This window comes from Alligator sinensis, unplaced genomic scaffold, assembly GCF_000455745.1.
Source record: "Alligator sinensis unplaced genomic scaffold, ASM45574v1 scaffold144_4, whole genome shotgun sequence".
In the NCBI taxonomy this organism is placed as follows: domain Eukaryota; kingdom Metazoa; phylum Chordata; order Crocodylia; family Alligatoridae; genus Alligator; species Alligator sinensis.
In genome coordinates, this window is record NW_005842190.1 from 933495 (window position 1) to 940487 (window position 6993).

General features: G+C 42.6%; 1 protein-coding gene across 1 annotated transcript in view; it reads right to left on the reverse strand.

The window, feature by feature from the left end:
- The window catches only part of KIAA1211L (KIAA1211 like), a 90884-nt gene extending 85964 nt beyond the window's left edge, over positions 1–4920 (reverse strand). The window contains exon 1 of the mRNA XM_025207251.1: positions 4897–4920. The gene's annotated coding sequence lies outside the window, so the exon portion shown is untranslated. The remainder of the gene's footprint in view (positions 1–4896) is intronic.
- Positions 4921–6993: the final 2073 nt, after the last annotated feature.

Consider the following 6993-nt stretch of genomic DNA (forward strand, 5'->3'; position numbering starts at 1 on the left):
TGGTCATGGTCCCTTAGGGCCTCACTGACAAGCCTCCTGAGCTTGTCAAGTCGGCTTTCCTGAAGTCAAGGACTTCCGTGTTGTTGACTGACTTGCCAGCTTTTCGGCGGATGGTGAAGGTGATCAGCTCGTGGTCGCTGTCACCCAGCTTCCCATCGATCACTAGGTCGCTGACTAGGTCATCCCCAGTAGCCAGTACCAGGTTGAGCAACGTTTTGCCTTTTCTTTCCAGCCTTAAATTTCAGCCTCCAAATTTCTTTACCAGCCTTAAATTCCTGGCAAACATCATGAAATGGGGCCCCAAAATGTTCACCCAGACTCCCTCTGTCACCCTCTCTCTCAGCCTGGTGCATGATTAGTGTGCCCCTACCCTCCATGGGGTGAAGCCGGACCCTGTGCCTCATCTGCATATAGATTTTAGAGGATCCCAGGACTTGTGACAAGAAAACCCAGTTCCAGTCATGAGTGAGGGAGACTAATTAGCATGTGGAGCCTTTGTGTGTGTGTGTGGCCGGGGGGTGGGGGCGGGGGCGTAATCAGGAACATGCAAACATACTGAACAGTGCTGAGCTATGGAGTCCCCATGGCTTGAAACATTATTGACTCTGCAGGGGCCCTGCTAATAAACTGTATAGTAATTCACAAGACTTTTGGCTTCAGACTAATATCATGCATAGTTTGTACTATATATAAGTAGACATATAAATGTATGTATGGAGTACCTGTGCTAAAATGTGTAGCAGTTTCACGAAAGGTAATTTTTTGTCATCGATTCTAGATGAACTCAGTCTATGAATATGTATACTAATTTCCCTAGATGCAAAATACTAAAGCATGTTTATTTCAAAGTCAGTGTTTTTAAATTTGCCCCTCATTTCCATGTGCTCAAGGAGAGCAGGGACTCCTAATAAGGAGGGAGAGGGGGAAAGAAGAGGGAGGGGAAAGGGAGTGTAAGGAAAGAAGCTGAGGAGGCAGAGGGCAAGGGGCTATCTCATCCTTTCTCCCCAGATTTATTTTCCCTGCTGTAGCAGTGGGAAGGGGACAAATGCAAGGGCAAACCTCCAATAATTAGATTCTATATCTGAATATTTATAACAAATTTCATTTTTTCCATACACAAAATCTAATGATGGGGGGGAGAAGGGTCATCTTATAGTCAGGTTCATCTTGTATTTGAGTAAATATGGTATGTACAGCAGTTAATCTACTTTTATCTATGTTGCATAGCACAGCAATGTGAAAAGTTTGTGTAGCATCTTTGAAGATTTATTAAATTTAGATAAAAGAAATCTACAGTGTCGGTTTAACTTGTTTATACACTTTTGAACTCTATTATGTTATCAACAAACCCCTTTCAATTGTCCAAGGTCCTAGGTTACAAAAGCCCTGATGCAATGCTCAAAGTCAACAGAAAGATTCCCAATTCACAATTTCAAAAGCTTCAACGGGTACCAAACAAAGCCCATGGTCTTAAGAGTGTAGCCCATGAATGAGATACTTATTTTCTTTTGCAACAAAAATTCCTTTATAACTGAGTTGTATTATATTGACCTATCTTCTCCAACCCTTACTGGAATCCACTGCCATCCCAGTGTTCTGGGCAATGGCACCAACAAATACATTTAATAAAATTTCCACACTGCCTGGTCAGTTTCACATGAATGCTGACCCCTAAAGGACAATAAGGTTTCTGGAGGTTGTCATCATTAATGAAAGAAAGCAAATTATAATACAATAGAGGTATACCAATACACTGATCTGATATCAGATTGGTACTGCTATAAAGAAAATTGGCTGTATCAGAAATCGGCCCAATGCAGCCAATAATTTGGCCAATAAATGCTGGCGCGTGCGCACAGCTGCAGCGCTGCATGCAGGCAGCGAGGAATAAAGCCTGGCAGCGTGGAGAGCTGCGTGCAGCTGGTAAGTCTGTTGTGGTGGAAGGGAAGGGGGGAGGGAAGGAGCACAGGGGATGCAGATCAATGCCCCCCATGGTGAGGGAAGGGGCAGGGGCAGAAGCAGGCACTGCCCAGCTGGGGTAGGGTACGGGATGGACCCGCAGCTTGTTGTGGCGGGTGGGGTGGCTCCCACTGCTTCTTTCACCCTGGGAGGGCACAGGGGGGGGAGGATGCGCCCCCAGATCTGTGTGAGGTGGGGCAGCAGGCTGCAGCTGTGGGTTGGAGCTGGGGCTGCGCTGGGGTTTTCTTGGCAGGGGCTGGGCTCAGGAAGGGGGCTACAGAGAGGGCTACAGCCATCCCAAATTTCACCCTAGCCCCACTCCCAGTGCCGCTGCACATCCAGCACAGGCCCACCTGTTCCCGGCACATGGGTGGAGGTGGGGCATTGAGTCGGGGCTGCATCGGGCAGGGAGGGAAAGGGTGTGATTTGCCCCCCCCACACCCCTTCCCTTTCCCCTTCCCTTCCACCACAATGGACTTATCAGCTGCATGCAGCTATATCAGAAATTGCATCAGTATCAGCTGATATCCCTCCTTAAAAATTGGCTATTGCAATCGGCCCCCAAAATCTCTCTCAATGCACCCCTATAAAACAATATTGCTTCCCTTAGACATCAAAATAAATAAATAAATAAATAAATTAAAACGATATAACAGATGCATGAAACGTAAGCATCTCTGGATCTCAGGCTTGTTTTTCATTTGAAAGCTGTATTCTCGTTATGCTATGTAGCAAATAAAGGAAGGATTGTAAATTTGGGTATGTCTACCCATGCAGCTTTAATTTAGCTAACATGAGTAACAGCTGCAGCGTAATGTAGATTCAGCAGAATAGACTACACTGGGGTAGTTACCCAGTTATGAAACCTCAGGCTCCCATGATCTTGTGCAGCCTTTGCTATAGTCCAAACAGTTGCGTCTTCACTGTTACTGTTACCCATGGTATAGATTAAAGTTAGGGTAGGTATGTTTAATTTAGAATTCAGTTATGATACAAACCCTACAGTGGATATAGAAGTGCCTTATGTCCATAAAGTGTTATTCCTTTTCACAAATGTGAACAAATTACGCAATTGGTCCTATGAAAGATACCACCCACAAAAATAATCTTGCTTCTTGCATATTTCCTGGAGCATCAAAGCTACCACAGCATATCCACACTACCACACCCAAATGAACACACTTATTCTCATAAAACTGTGGTCCTATCAGGAAGGAGTAGTATAGATCATTATTTTAGTATCGTCCAAGCATTAGAAGTTGTGTGTAGACAAAGGAGTTCAGGGGTACTGTTAACCAAAAAAAAAAGAAAAAAAAGAAAATCACATTTCCACCCAAAGATTTTGTACTTAATGTTGTTGTCCAAAAATATGAGGGTGGAAAATTATAACACATACTGTTATTGTATTCCCTTTTTCCACCCCCTCTCCCTATTAGTCTGTTTGGAAAGTATTTTGTGAATAGTCAGCACCACTGTTTCGTTGCTGGTGCAAACTCTTCTGCTGTAAGGTGTTTCACAGCAACAGGAAACCAGAAGCATAAAAAGGCAGTAGGTGGGTAAGGCAAAGAAAGGGGCTGGGTGGGAAAAGGCTCACAAACAAGTCCAAAGGGGCTTTCTGAACATCCCCAAGGGATCAGGAGGGGAAAAAAAACCCTTTAATAGTTTTGTTTTGTTTGTTTTGTTTGTAACATCCAGGCATACTGCAGTAAAAGCTGTGTTATCCGGCATCCATGGGGAATGGGAAGTGACAGTTAATCAAATATGCCGGTTATCCAAGAGGCGTCTTTGCCTGTTCAGGCCACTGCCCCTCCCGCTGCGTCCAATGTGCCAGGGCTTTCGCTCCCTGGCGTCAGTGTGCCGGGGAACAGGGAGGGTGGCCCCACGCAGGATGCTTTGCCCCAGGCCATGGTCCAAAGTTAGCAAAGTGGGACTTGGCAAAACCAGAAGTGCCACAGTGGGACTTCCAGTTTCGCTTTTGCCTCGTTGATCGGCATGCCGGTTAATAAAGCATGCCAATTAATAAAGTGCCGGATAGCACAGCTTTTGCTGTATTTAGAGGGTAGTACCTCTGAAAATTAATCATTTTAACTTAGTTATATGTCAAGACATTCATTAACAGGAATCCTTTAAATAAGTATTCTATGAAATTTATGTTCTTAAGGGAACAGATCTTTTAGAAAATGAATGTAAATTCCAAATTGCAAGATTACAACTCTTCTATAAATGTCTGAGTGCTCTGCATATGCAGTAGAGTGGGCTTTACTCTTGATGGTATAAATTTTCTTTCACACACACACAATGTTTTAAATGCACAATCATAATATGCAATTGTATCCTTCATATGTGGGTTCTCGTAGCTTCTTTTCCCCATAACATAAGATCTTTTAACAAAAAGCACAGTTTTATCCATATTTTAGCAGGTTGTAGAAGCCTTAGAAATGGACAGTTCTGTGTAGCTATTATTTTTCTTAAACAATTTAAGATTAGTGCTGTTTTATATGACAAAGCACAAAATGTGCTTTTATTTTCCAATTAACTTCCACAAAGGTTTTTGCTGTGAAATAAATTATTATATATAATTAGGGACCTACTTAATTTGTAATTTTGTGGATTTCACAGAAACCACAAAATCTGCAAGTGTCCAGAAATCTACTTAAGAAAAAAGCAAAAAGCAGCTGATCTGGGAGGAGCCAGGACCAGCTCCTGTGCCAGCATGGGCACATTTTATGGCTGCGTGCCAGTGCCGATTTGTCAGTTGGCCCCTCAAAAGGGGAATAAAAACCCCGATGGACAGGAGGCAAGAGGAACCGGAAGTGGGTTCCCCGGTGGGCACCAAGCAGCCCAGAGCAGAGCAAAGCCCCACTGAGGGAAAGTGGTAGCAGCCCCAGGAAGGGGCTTTTGGGAATAATTTAAGTCCAGAAGGGCTACAATACTCACCTGAGACAGAGCCATGAACTCCTGATGTCTCCAGACTAGATTGGACCCACCAGGAACCTGAGGAGAGGAGAGATAGTTGTCTACACCATGGCAACTACAAGCCAGTGAGAGGAAACGGCGCCGGGAGACAAGGTTACCCAGGGTCAGGAAGAGGCTAAGCCAGTCCCACTATGGCCTATGCAGAGCAGGACGAACTGCCATCCTCATACATTTATCCCAATTCAAAAGGCCAAGGCACATATAATGGTACTGTAACCAAACCAAGAAGACCGGGACTCAACATCATTGGCTGGCGTTAGGTGAGGTGTAGGGGAGGTGGAGCCCCAAACGGGAAGGTGGATGGGAAGATTGAAGGAGGGGACCAGGAGGGATGGGACATACATCTTCCCCCCAACTAAATAAATTTATTACAGCAAAGACATGGCAGGAAAGAACCCCTGAGGGCTCTCTGGAATCTGACCCAATAACAGGCAGTCCTTTTCCCGAGCAACAGCAATGTCTTAAAAACCCATATGGACCAGATGCACCGGTGAACAGCACTGTGGAATCAGAAAAAATATCTGCCTTAAACTTTGATTATTTTAGTTATAAGATGACATAACCGCTTTGTGGAGAATTGCTGGCTCTGTATAGTAGAACAGATAAGAGAAAGTGTTTGTTCTTTGTAACTCCTCTGCAACTGCTTCGCTCACCGCGGCCTTGAAGATAGCAAAAAAGTATGTACAAATCTGATTTCCAGGGGCAAGAAGGAGGTTTGTGAACTAACCTCGCCTCCCCCATTAGTTCCCATCCTGATTACAGCAAAGAAATAATGAAGTAATATTATAGCCGCTTTTCATGCTAATTTCACTATATGATCACGTGAGTTGTAAGCAACTGTTAAAAAGTATATAAGCCTCCTGATTTTGCTCTTGGGGGGGACCCCTTCCAAGTGCTTGGGAAATCCATGTCACTTTGGAATCCCCCCTACAGCTGTAGTTTCTTTTGAATAAAAGCTTCTGCTGACCTGACCCAAAAGTATGCTGCGTGTGTTTCCACAACAGCACGGAAGATTACAATCCCAATTTAGTGTCATCTAATTGTGTTATCAGGCATTCTGCATCCAACTCCATCCATTAAAAGAAATTAAAACCAATACTTATTTATGGGTTCAATGCAGCATTTGAGAATCTGCTAAAGTATCTCAGAAAGCATTTTAACAAGGAAGTAACATTTAAGATTTGGAATTTGTTTCAAGGGATTTTAATACAATTAAATCAGCACTCCCCTATGAGTTCTCTTATAGATAAAATGGCCTGAGTCATCCTATAGCAAATGTAATAAATAGGTATTATCTTCATATCGCTGCATGATATGCTTCAGGCAGGGGGGTTGGACTAGAAGACCTCTTGAGGTCCTTCCCAGTTCTACTTCTATGATTCTAGGTATTCTGCTATAGATTTTTATGAAATCTGTGGCCCGCTGAAGTTAGGTTGGTCTGAAAAACAACAAAAATAAGCTTTTTTTTTTGTATATTTCAACTTTTCCTAACAAACTGATTTGGCCAGACTCACTTCAAAGGCTAAGCAGACTTCTGAAAAGTTTGAAGAAACCTGGTCACATGTTATATGTGTGTGTGCATGTACCCATGCAACAAATAATTTAAAACTTACTCTGCAGTAGTAGATTGGACTTGTGCAAATGAGTGGTTTTCAGCATGAGTACATTCCGCAACTAAGTACAGAATACTTAGTAATTTCCTTAGGGTACATTAATGGAGTCAAAACCATGGAACCTCATCTATTTTGCAAACTATGCTTAGTTACATACCAATGTTAAAACAAACAAACCTATCATCTTTTCAAAGCAATTCATCACCAAGTGCTATCTTCCCATATTATACTTATTATTATATACTATTATATACTATTTATATAATAATAGTATATTAATAGTATAATATAATAATAGTATATTATTATATACTATTACAAATGGTAGACAAAAGTCATGAAACTCTCTTAGGCTAGGGACAGACATTCAAAAAGCTGGATCCTGAATTGATTCAATCTTTGCAGGTTAGTCTAACCTGCAAGGATTCAACTGATTTGCAAGTGA